The 21,115-nt window shown below is 39.9% G+C and overlaps 1 long non-coding RNA gene across 3 annotated transcripts in view; it reads right to left on the bottom strand.

Moving 5' to 3' along the window:
• Window positions 1-21,115, bottom strand: part of LOC123614000 (uncharacterized) — a 287,572-nt gene that overhangs the window by 189,084 nt on the left and 77,373 nt on the right. For all 3 annotated transcript variants that reach the window (XR_012501794.1, XR_012501795.1, XR_006721457.2), the window contains exon 2: window positions 2,668-2,819. This is a non-coding gene — a long non-coding RNA (uncharacterized LOC123614000). The remainder of the gene's footprint in view (window positions 1-2,667; window positions 2,820-21,115) is intronic.

Genomic DNA, 21,115 nt, shown 5'->3' with positions numbered 1-21,115 from the left:
GATATGGAAACCACATCTGGGCTTAGCAGGAAAGGGCACCCATACTGGTGAGCAAAGCCTGCCACATACAAGGGAATTTGCTATCCCTGCTCTAAATAATCTCATTCACCTGCATTTCATATGCTTTCCTCTTCCCTTGGGTCACCTAGAGCGACAGCAAGAGACAAAGAAAAGGAAACCAGTTTTTTTAGACTTTTAAAAGTTGTTATTATTAAAGACCCAGTGTTAACTCATCAGGATTGCTTTTCTTTTAATGATTTTAGAGAAGAAATAAAATCAGCAGACAACAGAGGCGATTTCCTTAGCATAAAGTTGAATGTTCTAAAGAAATTTGCATTTCCAGTGGTGGGAAGTGTCGGGTCTTTTTTGGATTCAGATCCCCTTAGGCCACACCAGGGCAAGAAGGTAATGTTTATAACATCTGAATCCCTGAACCAGTGAATAAAAGATATCAGTGTTACTTAGCTGAGATGTGAATAAATATTCATAACAATGGCACATGCATAGCTAACTGAATGACTTTTGTTAATATTAAACTAGGTATTCATGGACATGTGCCTTTTTCTATAATGAAAATATTGCCTTGGGCTACTTTTGTTTTTCTTGTCTAGAACAATTTATGTGCTTTCAGTGAAATGACTATAAACTCCTATTCTCATGACAAAAGAATTCACCATTAATTTGAGGAAAGAATTTCTTTATTCCCTTTGTGGTATACTTTATTGAAAAAGCAAGTCCTAAACCTATCTTGAAACTTTTTCTGCATGCATTATATTTAATTTCAACAACACATTCAACGTCTATAAATAGAGATTTCTAGAATTATTAGAACCAGATGTATTGTTATCAAGTTCATGAGAGATTTTTGTTTGGATTAATTTCAAAAGTAATAAAAACAAAGCAATACAAAATACAAAATAAGATCCCTATGTGGCTGTTTGTGTGAAGTTTGAACCTAATATTTTCCTTACTTCCTCAGTCTTTGGTTTCCCATCTTTTTTCTGTCTTTCTCTCCTTTATTTCTTTAGGTGCATGACAATGGATATTTGTTATTCATTGGCTGCTTCGCATTTATTCTTTCTTCGTATCAGCACCCTGACTTTCTTTTGGAAAATAAGCTCATCTTTACTGGTTTAGTCCTAATTCTGCCTCCCACTGAGAAGTCTGGGAACCTGTGTAATTCTCTGAATATAGGGGTATATAAAATTCATAGTATGATCCAAGTGTTCCTCCAATTCACAATCACACTGTAGTGATGGTAATTGAATTGAACGGAACTTGAAGCAGCTGAAGTAACTAGACTTATCCTGTCAGAGCCTCAGTGTCACTCATTTGTTGTTTTCAGGGCTGAGAAAACCAAGAGATAATCTATAAAGATCCAAAAATATACACAGGGATTGGTTGTTTTATAACCTGCTACCTGGGGCTTGCTCACAAAACTTATTCTAGGACAGTAACTTGGCTGGTGATCAAAAATCTTCTGTACAAACTCAAATTGGGAATCCTGACCCAATTCAGGATGTTCTGAGTCACCAGGTCGGGGGTGGAATCAGTACTAATAAATGTGTGTAATCTAAAGAAAGAAGCACTATAGTAGGGAACCCAAAATGAGATGATTTTGGCAACCCAGAGGAGAAATGTTGAAGTCCCAAATTAAGGCAATAATAATAGGAAATGAATAAAAAGGTATGGAATGGAAGTATATTTAAGAGGTAAAATAAGCCAGCCATGCTAATGATTAATTTAATGGAGTTGAAATAAATAGTGTCAAGTGTGAACACTAAGTTTTTAGCTTATATAACTGGATAAATAGTTTCTCATTGTTAAGACAGAAAATACTGGAGGAAGAGAAACTTTAGAAAGAGATATGTTTGGACTTATTGGAAGTTTTTGTGTGATATCCAGGAAAAATATTCAGCATGGAAACATGGTCTGGAGCTCAGGTTAAACATAATTTCTAGAGATACAAATTTGAGCACCAAGTACATACAGATGGTGGTTCTTATGGTGGGAAGGATAAGATCATTCAAAGAAGGTTTGGAAGAGGAAGAGTGTTGAGTCAAGATTAACCGTCTAGGAACAGTAATACTTAAGGAGCATGAGAAGACACCTGAGAAGAAATCTGAGACAAAATGTCCAGAAGAGGTGGAAGAAGAAGAGGCAAGTATAGACAAAGGGGAAAAGGATGCTATGAAAGATGAAGCAGTCACCTGTATCAGCCACAGGGAAGGTGCATTAATATAAAGACTGAAAAATGCAGGGTGAGTTTGCAGAAAAGCTCCATATATCTTTGACCAAGATGGTCAAGTGAAATTTTGGAAATAAACTTAGGGTAGAAGTGTGTTGAATAGGCAAGTCTTCCAAGAATCATCAGGTATTTTATTCAGTTCAGATCCTCCATCCCATGTACAGGACAATCCTGGGTTCACAAAATGCCAAATGTCTAAATCCAAAGTTATTATTCAGTCAGATACTGTCCTACAAGTTTCAATTCTATGGCAGATATTTAGCTCCTCACCAAAAATCTGTGCTCCCCTTTCATGGTTGTTTCTGGTTGATAGCTGTGAAGCTACAGACATTTCCAGCAGCCTTTGTATTTAAGTATGATCAGAAGACTAGATCTCACCAATGTAATGAGAGTAGAAGTGATATTAGTCACTTACTTACTTTTAAGAGGCAGAATTCTCCACTCTTTCTTTTTGTTTTTATCAGCTATGTGCAGAGGACTCCGAAGCCCAAGGTCACAGCAGATCACAAAATGGAAAGAGTCTGTGTATCCGGATCATTCAAGCAGAAAGCCACCAGCAAACCACGAACATCTGCAGTGGGTTATTATGTGTTAAGTTACTGAAATGTCAGTGTTTATTTGTCTTAATAGCTTTAAAATGAACCATATCTGAGTATGACATGGACCAAACTTGTAGGTGTATATATACATCCATATATATATATATCATAGAAATACATGTTGTAACATTTATTTGATACAATCTGAGACATTGTGGTCCATCTTCCAATTCACTGTTTACAGACTTTACTAAGTTAAAGTTCAGTGATGCTATTCAAAGGTAACAAGTTGTGTTAAGCACTAAATCAACTAATCAATTAATTCAATTCAGAAAGCAAATTAAGATCATCTGGTAAGTAAAATGCTACTCTTTCTACTAGATGATTAAACCTTAACGATTCATCAATTATTATTTTCCTTGTGGGTTACATTAAGATATTTTCAATTCATTATTTCTACTCAGATAATTGGTAGTATGCCTATGAACCAAAAGAATAGAAATAAAGATGCTATGTTCTTTTTTCTTAAATGCCATGTTAAAAAGTAATGTAAGTTTTTGTTCTGAAGCCACAGCGGCTATCAGGGGTCTCCTCTGTAAGTGTGACTGAGGGGTGCGTGGGGCTAAAATCCTCTTCTGCTCCACTTACAAAATATAGGCCCGGGCAGAGACTGCATCCATGCAGAAGAAGGGAACATCTTTTACTAATTTGTACAAAAGTAACTTGTGGGGTAGCAATGACCCTTAATGAGAACTTTCCCCCTGAATCCTGGAACTCATTTCATACAAATACATTGAAAGTTACATTTTCATTTTTAATGGTTTCATGAATTTGATTAATAGACATGTCAAATTACTTTCAAATATTTGTTCTTACGGATAACACTGCATTGAATAGCCTTCTACATATGTGTGAAGACTGCTCTAGCATAAATTCATCAAACTGGAATGGCTGCATCAGAGAGCCAGTGTATCTGCAATTTTCACAGATACTATAAAGTCACACTTTATAAATGCTGGGCTAACTTACAGTCCCTCCAGAAATATATGAAAGTGTCTGTTTACTCTCACCTCCAACAACTAATGTGCTATCTGACTTTCAATCTTTGCTAATTTGATAGGTGAACAGCCCCCTGTCAGGTAGTTTCATTTTGAATTACACTTATTATGAGAGAAGGATCTTCTCAAATGTTTGAAAACCAATTTACATATTTTTCAATGAACTATCTTTTTATTTGTATGATAAGCCTTTGTACATTGTTTCATTTTCAATATTTCTTTATCCATATCTTTTAAGTGTGTGTTTAGTATATTTATCAAATTGCTGGATTTTATATTTTGATATAACTTGATAGTCTTTCTCTTTTAGTAGGAAAGCTTATACCATTTATATTTATTGATATGAAATATACCTTTCGATTATGTGTTGCCTTTCTCTTATTCTTATTTTTACACTTTTCCCAATCTTTCATTGTATTATTTTTTTCTTTGCTCTTGTTAAATACAAGTTTTCTTCTGCATGTTTATATTCTATTTTTAATCTAGTGATATAATTTATAACTAAAATTTATAAAATATAATAAATCTTCTGTTTCTTTAGGTAGTACCTACTGTCTCCCTACTTCAAGAAATGGCAAAATTAGTATATTTGTATTTCTTCCCACCTCCCATCCTCCCCCCACTTAATTTTAGCTACTCATATTATTATTAGGTTTTCTAGAGCTCTCTTGTGTTTCTGTAAATATGTGTAAATATACACTACGTAATTTGTCAGACTTAGATCTTCTGACACCCACTTTTCCCCTTCCCACACTGTAACGGGTAGGAATACACTGCCTTCCTGCTTCTCATCCCTTCCCACCTCACTGTTATTTATTGTATTATACTTTTATTGGAGTGATTTCAGACAGGAGGAGAGAGAAAAGCTACTTTACTCTCCTATTTTATAATTGGAAGTCTCAGTTCATCTCTGTCTACTCCACAGTGCCAGCTGCATTACTCTGTATGGAGTGGTTACTCACTAGATCTAAAATATTGAGCTCGACTTGTCCATAATTGAACTGGCCTGGAAGAATGATTGAATCTGTTTGAACATATACACTCAGTTATAGGCAACATTCCACAATTAAAGGCCTTCCCTACAAGGCAGAGCATTTACCCCTGAGCTTCTCACATGGTGCAGGGTAGACCAGTGCTCCTACTCCCTGCAGGCAGACAGATCTCAAATGTGACCCCCAGCAGGAGCTGATCTATGCAGTCCCAGATCCTCCTTCAAAGTCATCAGTCACACAATGCTGGGGAGAAACGAGGCAGTACCTAAGAGAGGCCACTTTTTTTTTCTAGAAAATCGTTCTCCATATGGAAGGAAACATCAGGAGACGCTGATGTGTCACATTCGCCTCCCCTCCCCCTCCCCCATGTTAGTATCTCACTGGCTTCATGTGGTTCCTGTAATACTGCCTAGATAAAACAAACTATAATTAACCACAATAAATAATTCTAGAAGGAAGGTAATTATATGAGGATCCACTACCCTATTATCACTCCTCTTGGTCTTTGAGATTGTGACAGGCAAAACAATGACTCCCAAAGATTTCCACACCATGCCTTAATCCCTGGAACGTTGGACTTTGTTACAACAAAAGGGTCTTTGCAGATGCGATTAAGTTTATAGACCTTAAAACAGGAGATTATCCTGGATTATCTGGTGGGCTCAATCTAATCACTTGAGCTTTTAAAAGAGGAAGGCAGACCAGTTAGTGAGAGAAATGTGGCAGAAGGAGAGGGAAAAGAAGAAAAGCAACAGGGTGATAAAGGTTCGATGCATCATTGCTGGCCCTGCAAAGACTGCCAAGAGGCAACTAAGAGCTAAGGATGGCCACTAGCAGACGGCCAGCAAGCAGATATGCTCTCAATTCTACAATCACGAGGAGCTGAATCATGCCAACAACTGGAGGGGGGATGGCAGTGAATTCTTAGAGCCTCCAGAAAGGAACACAGCCCTGCCCACACCTTCATTTCTGCCTCATGATACCCTAAGCAGAGCATCGGCCTCCTGTCCCTGGACTTCTGACCGACTGAACTCTGCATAAATGAGTTTGTGCTGTTTTCAGTTGCTTAACTTTATGGTTATTTGTTACGGCAACAATAGAAAACAATTACAGGGATAATTTAGGCAAAAATCAAAATTTACTTTGGAGTCTGGTGGTCTACCATGGCTGTCCTCAAGGTCTGTGTCACCTGGCCGTGATCTGTAGACACTGAATGGACAGGTGACTACATAAAGCAGCAGGTAAATATGAATAGAGCTGAAGATCAGTCACTTTAAAGTATCTCTTTACTTTTAGGAAACAACATAAGTAAAAGTAATTCATAATTTCCTCCACGCATTTGATAAATTCAAACATGTCAGTCAGTTGCAGGATTGGTTTTCCTCATTTATAGGCAAAATGTAAATTCACCATATAACTTTGACAGCTCCCTCCTTCCCTGTTTACACCCATACCAACTGAGTCGTGAAGGTAAGCTCTGTTAGTCAACAGTAATGACGAGCAGCTGACCCCATCATCTGTCTTCACTCAACGTTTCCCCAACAGCACTGTTAACAGTGAAGCTATACCTTCCCATCTGTAGGGTGAGTTGACGTGGCCTCGGAGAATAAACTAAACCAGCAGATACCTTGTTCAGATGGCTGGACAATAGTGGCAATCTAAAAGTAAATCAAAAGAAAAAAAAACCTGCCTACTAGCTTAACCCCTCATGTTAGTATTATAATTAATTTTATCATTGCATACCAAATTATCCAAATACTTTGCTTTAGAGATACTTATTTCATTTTCATCTCCACCGTATTCCTGGATGTAGATTACACACGAGCATGGATGTAGATCACAGAGAGGTTAAGTGAATTGACCAAGTAAACACAGCAAGTTCCTGGCAAAACTGGGGCTGGTACACAGGCTTTCTTAATCCTACCTGCTGTTCTCTTCACTTTGACAATGCTTATTTCCCCCCAAATAAGTAAAATCCTCAGTGTCCTTTAAAGGTCCAGCCAGATGGGTTTTAGACTGACCTAAAGTCTGTCCATTGCCCTTCATTACAATCCAGCGCTTTACCAGCCCGCCATACGATGCTTTCTCTTTTATTCACAATATAACAAATGAATAAAAATTTTGAGATAAACATTTTTGTTAATTAATGAAGTGTTTTCCTAAGTTTATCACTGTTATTATAGCTCCTTAGAACAATGATGATTTGCTAATTAATATATGGGGACTCCGGCCTTCCCCTGGACACGGTGTAGCACTCAGTAACTCCGTAATTCTCAGTTTGCTTCTCTTTTGCTGATGACATGCCAGCCTTGTTCTGGGATCCCACGCAGAAGAGAACTGATCGCTTCAAATGAGAAGACAGAAATGTAAAGAGGAGTCCCACATACAGGAAACAGAAAGAGGTTTAGTGATTTGTGTCCCATGTAAACTCTGTTCTCATAGACCTTCTCTGGAAGGATAAAAAGGAAGATTTTCCCTGTATACCATCCTGAAAATTTGAACTTTGTACTGTATGCAAACTATTACTCATTTTGCTAGTAAACTAAGCTTGTATCTTAAAAAGAAAGAAAAGAAAAGAAAAGAAAAGAAAAGAAAAGAAAAGAAAAGAAAAGAAAAGAAGCCATACAAACAAACAAAAACAGAAAGCAAGTAAACAAACAAAAAGAGGAATATAGCTGCAGCAGACAACAGGCTGCCCCGATTCCCAGGGTCCCTTTTTACCTTTGCTGTGCCCTTCCCCCACCACTCCCACCTTCTCCATACTTGCCCTTCTACAGATCAGCACCTGCCGCTCTGCCCTGAAGTGCCCTTGGGCTACTGAAGCCATTTCGCTCACACTGTACAGAGAACTGGAAGTATCCAGGGGTTTGCATTCCAGCTGGGTGGACCTTGTCCAAAGGCTGATGGGCACAGCGGTGCCAAAGTCCACCTCCCTTGTTTCAGTTGTGAGATGTCACTTATATTCCAGAGTTCCCCTCAGAGAGCTCCTTCTGAGAGACTTCTGCCTGAGACCACACCAGTGCTGGGCTCCTTCCCTTTTCCTAACTTGTTCCCCACTCTTTCACTAGCCTTCCTGGGAGCATTTTCTTAATGTATTTGCAAATAAATTCTCACCTTAGGAACAGCTTCTGCAGAACTCCCCTAAGGTAACTGGTACCATCAGTGGTCTCAAGATGCCAATTCTAGGGACCAGATTCTGGAACTAGCTATTCAACAGCCATCTGAAAAATGCCCCTTACTGGTGCTAGGTGGAGTTATGACTATTCCTGGCATTAGCATAAAGTTACTAAGACTTTCATCTCTGTTAAGTTGTGTTGGTACACAGATGGAAAGGATGCTCTGACTCATACAACGCTGCATGCATTTGAAAGATATGGGCAAAGTCATAATTACAAAAACTGTGAATTGGTTAGTTGCTTCTGGGTGCTGTTAAAGCATCAGATAGAGACAAATTCAAACTTAGGTCAGTCAATTACCAACTTAAGGCACAGTATGAAAGCCAGCAGGACTTTTAAGAGTGTTGAAAGAGAACTTCATAATCTGCAAAAGACTATTCTGAAGATGAGGCACAGGACTTGCTTGTAAGATCAGGGAAGACTTAACAACCACTATGAACTCCCTACACCAAAATCAGGGCTCTAATAAAGGAGGGGGATTCTGAGACTCAGAACAGGTAATCTGAAGGGATGTGCTGTAGGACACTGAATCCTGAGAGTCTACTGAACCCTCCCCAGCCTGCAAAATTGCCAAACTCTCTTTTTTCTAGAGGAAAGCAGTCCCCTTTGTGCTTGGAGACTATTCAGAAGCCTCAATTAAGGCAGAAGCACTGAAAGGCAATACTTGCTCCCCTCGTGATCTGCCCCACCTTCCTTCCTAATCTCTAGATGGAAAACTAGGGTCAGGACTCCACACAACGTAACTGGGGAAGTTCTGGCCTCATGAAAGGAGGAAGAAATTATTTGCCAAAAGATCTCTAGGACTTGGGCGATGTATACTCTCAGATCCTGGGAGAACATCCCTGGAATTAAATCTCAAGGATGCCAAACCAGGGTGGTTGATAAGGGGGAGTTTATTAATACAGGGCCACAGTCCTGTGACTCAGTATTTAACACTCTGGCAAGGGCCCCTGGAGCTGGTCCTAATATGCTGCTGGAATAACTCCTGGAAGCTTGGGAGAAATAATGACCTGGCAGAGTATTGAGCAAAGGCTCAAAAGATTCAGAGGAGTCAGCGTGACTGCTCCTCATGAAGGCCCAGAGAAAAGCTCCTTCACCAGGGAAATGAGGGAAGTGCTTGGCTGTAGCACGGAGCATCCCTGTTGAGTCCAACAGTGTTTGAGAGGAACCTAGAACTGGTAGCAGAAGAGGGAGATGGCAAAACGTCATCCCTTCAGGATAAACTACAGCAGGAGAGACTATCACTTATTCAACTAACGCTCAAATTTGTAATTTCCCCAGAATCTTTGAGCAACTACCACCCTCAAGAATTTTTTATAGAACGGAGTGAACTTGACATGAAAGGTGCCAGGGTTTGAGCAAAGGAAAGGGGCAGACTGTAGCCAAAAAAATATCGGTGCTTTGTCCAAATCATCTCAGACTCCTCGTAGTATTTTACACTCAAAATCTGCGCTGCCCCTCCCACTGACTTCTGTGTGTTTTAAAGTCTGGAACTTGAGTCTCTCCTTTGGAGGATTGCTCGCAGGCTACCAGAGCTACTTTACTGTGCACCTAGAGAACAAAATGTACATGTTTGGGGCTTACCACTTCCCTTGGTTGGCCCTTGACAAATGACAGACACCGAAATGTGAACACCCAGCTCCCTTGGCTCTGCTTGGGACATCTCTGAGGTTGATTTGTTCTCTAGAGCTCTCCCGATGGGCCTGGCTGAGTCCTAAGCTCTGAAGCACTTTGCCCAGGAGCACAGTTCGCCTGGCTTCCTTCCTTCCCCTGTCCTGCTCCTCGCTTCCTTACCGGTCTCCCCTGGAAGCACTTCCTGAATAAATCACTAGCAAAGGATCTTCATATCAGGATTTGCTGCTGGAGAACCCCATCTACAACTCAAACTTTAGTCTCATATTTTGTTGATGGAAGCAAATATTAGGAAGTCATTTTGGGCAGTGGTTTGGCAATATTGCCAAAGACAGTCAACAGACTTTAAAAATGTGTATAATGTTGAACTATCTACCCCATATAGATACTTATGCACCGTTAGGTTTAATGTGGTCTGGTTTATAGGGGCAGGGAAATGGAATGAAAACCATCTAAATATACACTAATAGGAGATTTAGTAAGCCATGATACATTGACATCATGGAATATTAGTAATGACTGAAAGTCAAATTCTTTAAGAAGCAAGAAATACATAAAACACAATAGTTCTCCTCATTTGTTCAGGCTGGTCTTCACCATCCAACTTGCCTGACTGATAACTTCTGTTATGTGGAAACTAGTTCATTCGTAAACCTTATGGTGTAAAAGGAGGCACTTCTAAATCACCTGGCACTTAAGTGGGAACAAAACTGCACTTGAAATGCCAAAAGCTTGATTCATATCCCAGTTTATTCTATTTACTATCTATATGAAGCCTTAAGCAAATCACTTCCATTCCATGGCCATGAGAAACATATGTGTTTCTTCATTATGTGGACAATAAACAACTGGGGTTAGTCAACAAAAGATGTGTTAGCTCCGCTGCAGTAGGAGTCGGTAACCAGGATGCGTAGAAAACATTAGCCCCAACTAAGTGGTAACATTATCCTCTGGTTTAATCAGAGGACCTAGGGTGAGGCATAGCAGCAGGGTTGTAAACATGAAATATATTTTTTTCAGGAACGTCTAAGTCCGTCTGCAGGTGTGGGTGTAGGAGAGATTGACTGCTGTCCCTCAGTATGCGTTGTTTCCTCCTTGACAGTACTAGAACCTCTGACCTGGACAGATGGAAAAATAAAGACTACGTTGACCAGCTTCTTTTGTAGTTAAGGGTAGCTACGTGATTGAGTTCTTCCAACAGTCTTTATGTAAAAGTCTATGTTGTCTGATATAAGGATTGCGACTCCGGCTGTCTTTTGATTTCCATTTGTGTGGAATTCCTTTTTCCAGTATCTCAATTTCAGTCTGTATGTGTCTCGAAATCTGAAGCAAGTCTCTTGCAGGCTGAAAATGTATGGGTCATGTTTTGTTATCTATTCAACCAGTCTGTGTCTCTTGGTTGGAGCATTTAGTTCGTTTACATTTTAAGGTAATTATCGACAATATGTTCTTACTGCCATTTTGTTAATTGTTTTGAATTTGTTTTAGTAGGTCTTTTTCTTCCTTTTCTTCTTTTATTCTCTTCTCTTGTGATGTGGTGATTCTATTTAATGTTATGTTTTGGATTCCTGTGTGTGTGTGTGCATGCGTGTGCATGTATCTTTTTTTTTTAGTTCTTTATTTTTATTATTATGTGTGTATATCTATTATAGATTTTTGGTTTGTGGTTACCGTAAGATTTTGGCATAGCATTCTGTATATATAGGTGATTAAGTTCTTCCAGTAGGGTGTAAGCAAATATAATGCTTGATTCCTGGGTGGTACCTTGAAAGGAATGATGTTTCTTCTCTTTTTCTCATCTTCCAGTTGGAATGTGGGCATAGAAAGCCATCTTGAACCATGCAAAGGAAGGTAATGCCCTAGAAATATTTTCATTTGTACATATTCAAAAAATATTAGCTGTTACAATGCACAGATTCTACACATAGCAGATACTCAGTAAATACTAGTTTATGTTTGTGTTATTCCTCTTGGGCTGCCATACAGAATAGAACAAGCTGGATGGCTTAACCAACAGGAATTTATTTTCTAACAGTTCTGGGAGCCAGAAGTCTCAGCCAGTTTGGTTCCTGGTGAGAGCGCTCTTCCTGGCTTGCAGACAGCCACCTTCTCCCTGTGTCCTCATGTGGCCTTTCCCCTGTGCAGAGAGAGAGAGAACACACTGGTGTCTCTACCTCTTTTTATAAATACCCCAGTTTTATCGGATTAGGATCCCACCGTTATAACATCTCTCAACCTTAATTACCTCTTTATAGGTCCTGACTCCAAATACAGTCACATTAGTCATTAGGACTTCAACATATGCGTTGCAAAGGTATGCCATTCAGTCTACAGGAATTTTGCTCATTCATAAGTCAGTGTCTTCATATATAGTTGCTGTAAAGAAGGGACATACTAGTAAATGGCGAGACTCCTGGTAACAGAGCCCATGAATTTCCTAAACATTTATACATACTTGTTGAGTCATTTGTGTTGGATGTTCTGAAAATCACATCCTAGTTACATAAACATGAAATATTTTACTCATATCATATATGTCTAAATGCTTGACATCAGTACATTGTGAGGGATTTGATTTTAAATAGATTAAACTGATCATTTGTCTACATAGTGGCTAAGTGAGAATACTACTATTTTTGTTTCTGTGCTAATGAAAAGTCATGGTTGAAAGCTTTTGTCTTTTTCTGAGTGCACAGCTTTGGCTGGACTCAGGTCCCTGAAAATGCAGGGATGATATTGTCCAGTTCATCGCTGACACAGAATAGGTGTTCAACAGTATTCATGAATGAGTGACTCTAGATTTTCCTTCTTTGCCTCCACTACACACCCTTACACGGATCAGGTTCTGTCTTACACTTTCCTGATTCCGATCTTCTTTGCCTCACTCAGTGTGTAGCATGCTGGTATCCATTCTGAAAATCTTTTGTAAGGCTGAATATATATGACAAACCCTCTAATGGAAATGTTTTTAGTTGGAACGTGGACATAGGAAGCCATCTTGAATCATGCAAAGGAAGGTAATGCCCTAGAAATATTTAATTGGTAACACTTCTTAACTTTAATTTAAGGAGGCTTTTTATTAAAGTATGCTTATTTTACAGAATTAATTCTATGTCTTGGCCATAAGAATATTGAGCAATGGCTCTTCCTGGACTGTTTTTCAAAAAGCAAAATACAAAAAAATAGCCATCATGTTGATGTTGTTTACAAGGAATGTCTTTTCCAAGGAGATAATATGCCTTCTAATGGAATATTTGTTTAATGTTTCATAATATATCTGGGACTGTTACAGACTATTTTAAATAGAAAATCCCTGAAATATCAGATAATAGGGACTCAGAAGCAGAGACGTGAGCAGATTCCCTCACAAGAATTGGAAGTCAGTTTTCAGGGACCTGTGCACCAAACACTAGGAAAGAGGGATAAAAAAAAGGGGTGGGAGGGAAGAGTGTGGGCAAGGACACAAGAGGGAGAAACGGGCCCGGTGGACAGTAGAAGACAGTGACAAGACTGGCCTCACTAAAACAGAAAAACATTTCCATTTTCCTCAACAAAGAGGCAGAAACTTTTCCACTTAATGTGTGAAGAATTAGAAACCTATGTGGGTTGCATTCATCATGTGATGATATGAACTTTGGTTCCATCACTCTGTTGCATTCAATTCTCTTCCTTAAAGTCACACACACACACACACTCCCACTCCCACACACACTTCCTGGACCCCACAGGTGCATCTGGTCTCATCTCCCATCATTCTCCTCCCCTTGGCAGTTACTTGCATTCTCTGTCTAATACCACAAGTTGGCACCTACTGGCCCTTCAATTTCAGCTTAGTTGTTACAAGGGAATCTTTGACTTCACATCTGTCAAATCTCCCTACTATGTGCTCTCATAGCCTTATATACCTCTTTTATTTAGAACTTAAACACAATTGTAATTTCACATATTTGTTTATGACAGTTTGAATATATGTATAACCCTGAGAGACTGTGAGATATTCATTAAGGAATCAGATCTGTTTATTACTATTATTACTATTCCAATATTTTTTTTTACTGTGGACTGAATGCTTATGTTCCTCCCAATTTTTATGTCAAAGCCTGAATCCCCAGTGTGATGCTATTTGGAAGTGGTGCCTTTGAGAGACAATTAAATTTAGATGAGTTCATGAGAGTGGAGCCTCCATGATGAGATTAGTGCCCTTATAGGAAGAGGAAGAGAGACCAGAGCCCTCTCTCTCTCCACCATGTGAAGTTGCAGCAAGAAGGCAGTCGTTTGCAAGCTAGAGAGAGAGCCCTCACCAAGAACCACATCTGTCCACGCCTTAATCTTGGACTTCCAACCTCCAGAACTGTGAGAAATAAATGTCCCTTGTTCAAGCCACTCAGTCTATATTTTGTTATAGCAACCCCAATTGACTACAACAACAACAACAACAACAACAACAACAACATCATCATCATCATCATCATCATCATCATCATCTCCTAGTCCCCAGTACATAATTGGATAAAAACATGACATTGGGGAAAGGAACCGTGACAACCTGAGATAGGCTCAGACCCTGAACGTCTCCTGTGTGTCATGTGAAAGCTATTATTCCAGATATTGGGCTTTTCAGCGCCTTCACGTTCTCTGGCGCTCTTTGAGGTGGGCACCCAGCACGACTCCATCTTTCTCTTATTATACACCTATAGCCCTTTGATTTGCCACATGCCTGAGCTGCTGCAAGCACTTCTCTCCAGGCTGAGTGTTGCCTTAGACAGACTATTTCTCATGATAGCCAGGTGAATTATGGTCTCTGTGAATGGACTTGAGTCTTATTGGCTTTCCTCCACACAAGTTGCTTCTGGATAACAACGTTCCTTCCACGTCCAGATGAGATCTACTTAAGGCTGAACCTGGGCTTTATTTGTATTTGTGAATCTCTTTTCTAGGGCTTGCTTACTTGAACTCATTATGTATTTCTGGGTCTCTTACGAGCAAGCTGCCAACCAGACCAAACTGTCTGCTGGGGAATTTGAGCAAAATGTTAACTGGAGCTGAGTATGAGCTTGCCAAGTTCACTAAATGTTCCCTGACATTTAGTGGAGGCATTCGGTGCACTTCGTACAGTATCCCAGTGCCCCATGCTTTAGTGAGTGTGATGATTAATTCCTTCCTTGCAGGGTAGAGTTCACTGAACCAAAGTACATGCTCACAGCCTACATCTGGCCAGGCGACAGATTTCCCCTGGAAACATTTCTGGAACCTGGGTGGTCAGTCTCATGGGACCTGAGACCTTGGAGTTCAGATGCCTAAATTAACTATTTGCCACAATATCTTTGGATGTGATCTATCCTCCCTTCAGAAAAATGCTGCGGTGTTCTGGAGTTTGCCATTAGGTGCCATGCAGCTCTGGCCTCCACTGTGGCTCAGTGCCTGTGTAACCTCTGGTGAGAACAATTTAAATGCACCATTAATCCTTGATGGTCACGAGTAGTTGTACCCTCTGGGGTTTCAGTGGCAGAGCAACTGGCATCCACTTTCTCATGATTTAGCAGTGAAGCCAACAAGTTTTGGCTTTGCGTCTTGCTTCTTATAGTTTTATTTGTGATTCAATTTGTTATTTTTTTAAATGAGAATTTTCTTTGGCTTCACCGACTTGAGTGATGATGCTTGGGCACATGCATAGGTTTTGCTTCCTTTAGAAGGTGGGCATGTAAAACAAAAAAAAAGGGGGTCTTATATTCATCTATAGTTCTGACACCTGGTACAGCATTTGGGAAATTGTAGGTGATCTGTACATAAGTAGAACAGAACAAAATTCTTCCATGTCTTCTAAAATTAAGGCTCTATATTTCCTGATTGTATTATTTTGATTCTTTTAACAGAGCATCTAATCCAATTCCCTTCATTTTACAGATGAGGAAACTGCTACCCAGTTGCAGTGAAATGACTGGTGCAACATTACTCAGCTAGCTGGTGACAGAAATAAAGATTTCTGAAGTTCAAGTTAAGTTAATACACGTAAAGCATCTAGAAGAGAACTCAACATAAGGGACACATCGTGAGCTTCATGGTCACATGGTCACATGTGGGCCTGAAATATAGGTCCACATTCACATCACTGAAACCTGTAAATAGTACCTTTTGGATAAAGGGTCTTTGCAGATGTAATCAAGTTCAGGATGGTGAGCTGTGATCATCCCGGGTTACCTGGGTGGGGTCTAAATCCAATGACAGGTGTCCTTCTGAGACAGAAGAGGGGAAGATGTAGATAACAGAGGAGGAGGTAAGAGTGATCAGCCACAAGGAATGCCTTCGGACACCAGAAGCTGGAGGAACAGGACAAGTTCTCACCTAGAACCTCCAGAAGATGGTAGCCCTTTTAACACCTTGATGTCAGACTTCTGGACTCCAGATCCGGGGGAGAACACCTTTCTGTTGCTTTAGGCCACCAAGTTTATGATAATTTGTTATGGCGGCCACAGGAAACTAAGTCAGTAGGTATTAAATAAGTAAACCCTATTTTAAAATTCTGCTGCCCATCTCTTCCCTCTGTATCAGGATGTTCACAGATCACTTGCTATTTTAAGGAAATGGCAGTTAGAGCTACAGAACCCCTGCTCAGCACCACGGTCTCCCTGGGATCCAGGGTAATGTAGTGAAGAGAGAGACCAGTTTAGCTCAGTGAATCTTAGGAAATTTTATTGATCTCCTGATGCCTACTGGCATCTCGGGAGCAGGCAATAAAAAATCACAAGTCCAGCTCCCAGGAAGAAATTTTCATAACGATTTATATAGTTTCTGTCCCTGTTCGTGTTATATAATTTTCCCCCAATTCATCCCACCTCCTAACGACCATAACAATGCACACTCCATGCTGTGCTACAGATGATTTATCAGAAGATCTGGAAGAAACGAACCTACAATTGTGATCTTAGCTTCCAATTCAGACAAGATTAAGAACTGAGATCCCACTCTTAGCCTCTGCTGCTTGTGAGCACTTGGCATCATGTGAAAAATGAACTAGCTCCCAAACACTGGAAAAGACACCAGGTAGATGTGGGTACTCTCAACATGTCAGCACACAGACACACACATCCTCCCAGTGCCCAGATAAGACAAGTATACAGACATAGAAATCACAGACGCCAAATAAGGGGGAAAGAAAGAGCACTACTCCTATTACCGAAGTCCTAAGACTAAAGGGGATGCCAGCCACCACCAGAAAGCCCTATAGAATACTTAGAACACAAGTTGTCAAATTTTAGAGGACAGTAAAAGTGTTATCCCAGGAGCACGAAGTGCAGAATAGTCCAAGGCAGGCTGCTGCAAAGCTTGTCTCTCTAAACTGGGCAGGTGCAGCCTACCAGCTTTGAAAGAAGGCATTTCCTTCCCTGATGCCAGTGAAAGAAGAATAGAGAAGAACAGAGACGGATGCTGCTATCTGAGAGGTGGGGAGGGCGGTCTGGATAATGACACATGCCTTGACACAGCTACTGACCAAGGCCTGCTTAGTGAGCCCCACGGTTGCCATGACCATGAAATCAAGATATTCCAGAACATACTGATTGTTTCCAATTTTCTTGGTTTTGCCTTGTGGAATGCAATTCTCTATTAAAGGACCCTATGAAAGGACTATCGGTCAAGCATTTCCAACATTTCAGGAATGAATGAATGAATCTAATGCTGTTCCTTTTTTGACTGTGCAATTCTGTTCCTTATATTGAGTATATCTTTAGATGACTTTAAGATACAAAGATACAAGAAACTTGTCTGAGAGCAGGGCAAGTAATATATAGATGGCTATTTCTTCTTCTGTCATCATTTAAAGGATCATCTTGGATAATAGACTCAATTTTGAGAGAACTCTTGAATCTTTTGGTCAAGTATTCCAGGCACTTACATTTCACCCTAAATAAAAAGCTGCCTATTAAATTGGCACAATTTAGTTTCAGGCTTTCTCAGAGGATTCTCATTCCCCAATGGGCTCAACAAACTGGAGATGTTCTTTAAATTAGGATTACTATTTGGCTGTGACAGACAAATGTGTTTCCTGGAGCAATGTTGCTTGTACATTCAGAGTGTTATATTGCTTTGTTTTAAAAGACATCAGACTGTTTCTTGGTGTATTACCAAGAAAGCAACATTAATCCTTATGTCCTCAAGTAGGAATACTTTTCAGTAAATATAGCAGTGGGATTACATCATTCAGGGATATAGATCTACACATCTTAATGCCATAAATCTGTTTTCACAGTTTTTATATGTTACCCAGTGAGTAACAAAATTCTCTAAGATTTCTGGTTAACTTATTCGTCCAGATATTTTTTCAACGCTCTGTTCTTCTGAGTGTTCTTCTTCCTTTAGTTCTGAGTACAAATTCCTTGAAACCCTTAATAGTAATAATCTTATTGGCTTCTCTTCCATGATTAACTTAAGTTTACCATGACTTGACCTTCTAGTTTTATTTGGCTCTTTATTTCTCTTAGAATTATGCTTCTCATCCTCAAACTTCTGGAAATTGTTTGTTGAATACCTTTAAGGCATTCTCCTAAACCAAAAAGAGAATTTTGCATTTTCTCTTGGAATGCCTCACCTCTAAATAAATTTCAGAGTAGCCTTGGTAAATATTAGTAGGAGCTGAATTTCTCTTCCTTTTCTGTAAGAAAAGGAAACAAACCAGCATAAATCTCTTAATGTGTGAACTGATGTTGCTCTAATACCCTGTGTGGAGTTGCTAGTATCTCAGCTGTTTATGGGCTAAGAAAAAATAGTTTTAGAAATAAAGGGCCTTTCTAGTTTCTTCTGTCCTAATGTTACTAAGAACAACAATGTTCCTTCAGAAGCTTCTGATGAGGACTGATCTTGCAAGGTGGAGAAAAACTCCCGGCCTTACATAAATCAGTGAATCAGCTCAAGAGATAAAAGGATTGTCTGCAGGAGGTCATCTATGAACCACATCCTGCTTAAACTCTCAGGAGCAGGTTGTCAAAGTTTTCGGGGTAGGAAAGTTAAAGCAAGGAACATTTGTATCACCATTGAGACGATAAGAGAGCACAAGTAGGCGCTGAAACCAGGATAAAAGAGTACAATTGATGAGGGCAATTTACATGGGTTTTTGTCAAATAGTCACAGTGAAAAAATACTCAAATGAATCAACTGGGTTCATTTTTATCAGAGGCTGACACCAAATGAGGACATTGGACTGGACATCAGTCAGTCCCTGACAAATAGAATCCATCTTGTTTTTTCCTTTCCTAAAGTGGTATACAGGCATAGTTCAGCATTTGAATTGAGTGTTCTTTATTTCACTTAAGCCAATCAATATTTATTCATCTCATTGCAACAGAGCTCAAAGTACAACGGAGAACTGCTTAAGTATTAAACTCATACCTTATTTCCTAGATGAATTGTTCACATGTCTGTGTGTCATGTAGACAAAGTAACTGGACAAATGGCTATTTGGGGGTTTTAATGGGCTGCATGCTTGGATACCAACAAATTCAGCACTGGTAAGGTCATGGCAGGGATACCAAACTATACTCTTTCTCTCCTTGACTTTCACATCAAACCAGTGCTCATGAGTGTCATGAAAATCTACTTCTTTCAAAAGTCTCTGGTTGCTTCAGCACAACTGTGGTCTGTCCTCTGAACTCTTATAGCATCTGTCAAGTGGGATGCTCTTCAGCAATTGGACATACATTACATGCTAAACTGCAGTGTGTTCAGTGTTGGCTGTGCACCTGCCTTGTCACCTCAATGAAACTGAAAGCTGCTCAAAGTTGGAATCTTACACCTCCTGGTCTCCTGACCTAGCAAAGAGACAGGCACTATGAGGTCTTTGATTAATTATTATTAATTTTAAAATGTTTAATTATTTACTTATACATAATTGACTTAATTAACAGTTACTGACAATCAATTATTCATTTACTCTACAAATATTCGTAAAGAATCTATTATGTGCTTGGCTCTATTGTAAATGTTGGAGTTTCAAAACTGAATATAGACCCCCCCTGGGGTCTATATTCTAGCTGGGAAGACAGAAGTGAAACAAGTATCTAAAATAATGCCAGATTGTGATAAAGTCTATGATGAGAAATAAAGCTGGGTAAGTGAATAGAGAGAATTGGGCTTTTCTGAATAGGGCAACCTCAGACAACCTCCCTGAAAAGGTGATATTTGAGCTGCCACCTAATATAACTGGAAAAGCCCAATGAACATCTGGGCACATACAGTCTACCAGGCACTTGACGCAGAATGAGGCTGGCTTATTTAAGGAACAGCAAGAAGACCCCAGTGGCAGGACCAGAAATGTGTAAAAGAAAATGATGGGTTAATATATGTGGGATTAAATATATATATATATCTTCTGATATGTTGGGAGAAAAATTCAGAAAACTTTATTTTCCTAGAAGCTTCTCACTCTTCATTGTTTACTAAATATGCTTTTTGTCCTCATCAGTACCTCTGGTATGTGGTGGTTCTGATCTCCCAGGCCTTTGTTTCTTCCTATATTTCACTCTGTAGGCATTCCTAAATCCAGGCCAACCACCTCAACTGGAGAAATACAGAAGCCCAGAATCTCATTCATAAATGGACTATCTCTCTCTTATCCACACCTGAATAAGTCCCACCAATCATCTTCCTCACTCTTGCTCCCAGGTTGGCCTATAGTTGCTGGAGAAAGTTCCCACAGTATGTACATGGGCTCCACAACATCCTGTTAACAAAGATCTGAAATCCTTCCACTCAGCTCCATTTAACTCCCGTCTTAGTCTGGGCTTCCTAGTAAATAGCGCCTGAAATAGAGATTAGATGTTGATGATTTATTTGGGAATACACGATGGGTAATGAGAGTAAAGTAAATGGACGATGAAGCAGGGAAAGGTGAGTAGTGACACTAGTGGATGCATTACAGTTCTGATCATTGCTTCATGAAGGCCCACAGAGACACAGTGGTGGGAATGTTCATTAGGCTCAGTGGTGTGCAGAGTAAATACTTAACAACCAGCTCTCCAGGGAGGAAAAACCCTGATTTCTAGCATTTGCCAGTTTCCCTGGTGTAAATACTCCCACCGTGGCTGAGTTCAAGCTACCAGTGTTGACATCACGGAGTGTGGAGTTGGGAAGAGTCGCGTACAGAACTGTAAGAGCCAGCTCCATTACGTTACGTTACATCACCGACGAGGCTGCACAGGTGTACTCCCATAGGTACCAATAAATTCCTTATCTGTTTGGTTCCTTCTCATCTCCTCATGTTGGTCGAATTTTACCCCATAAGGAGACTGCTACCTCCTACTTCTGGGCTTCTGGGCAGATAACTGGGTCCCCTTGGAAACTACCCATTTAGTGGGGTGGAATTTCATCCCCTCTGGAAGGGGAAGGAAAAGTCAAAAGCTCTGAGTGGGGGGCTGAGAGGGTTCAGGTGGTGGAAACACAGATTTAGGTCAAAGTGGTGGCTCAGGCAGAACCAGCAGCT

The sequence above is a fragment of the Camelus bactrianus genome, chromosome 23 (genome assembly GCF_048773025.1).
Source record: "Camelus bactrianus isolate YW-2024 breed Bactrian camel chromosome 23, ASM4877302v1, whole genome shotgun sequence".
In the NCBI taxonomy this organism is placed as follows: domain Eukaryota; kingdom Metazoa; phylum Chordata; class Mammalia; order Artiodactyla; family Camelidae; genus Camelus; species Camelus bactrianus.
The sequence above is the reverse complement of the archived record's forward strand: the minus strand, read 5'-3'. Positions and strand labels throughout refer to the sequence as shown.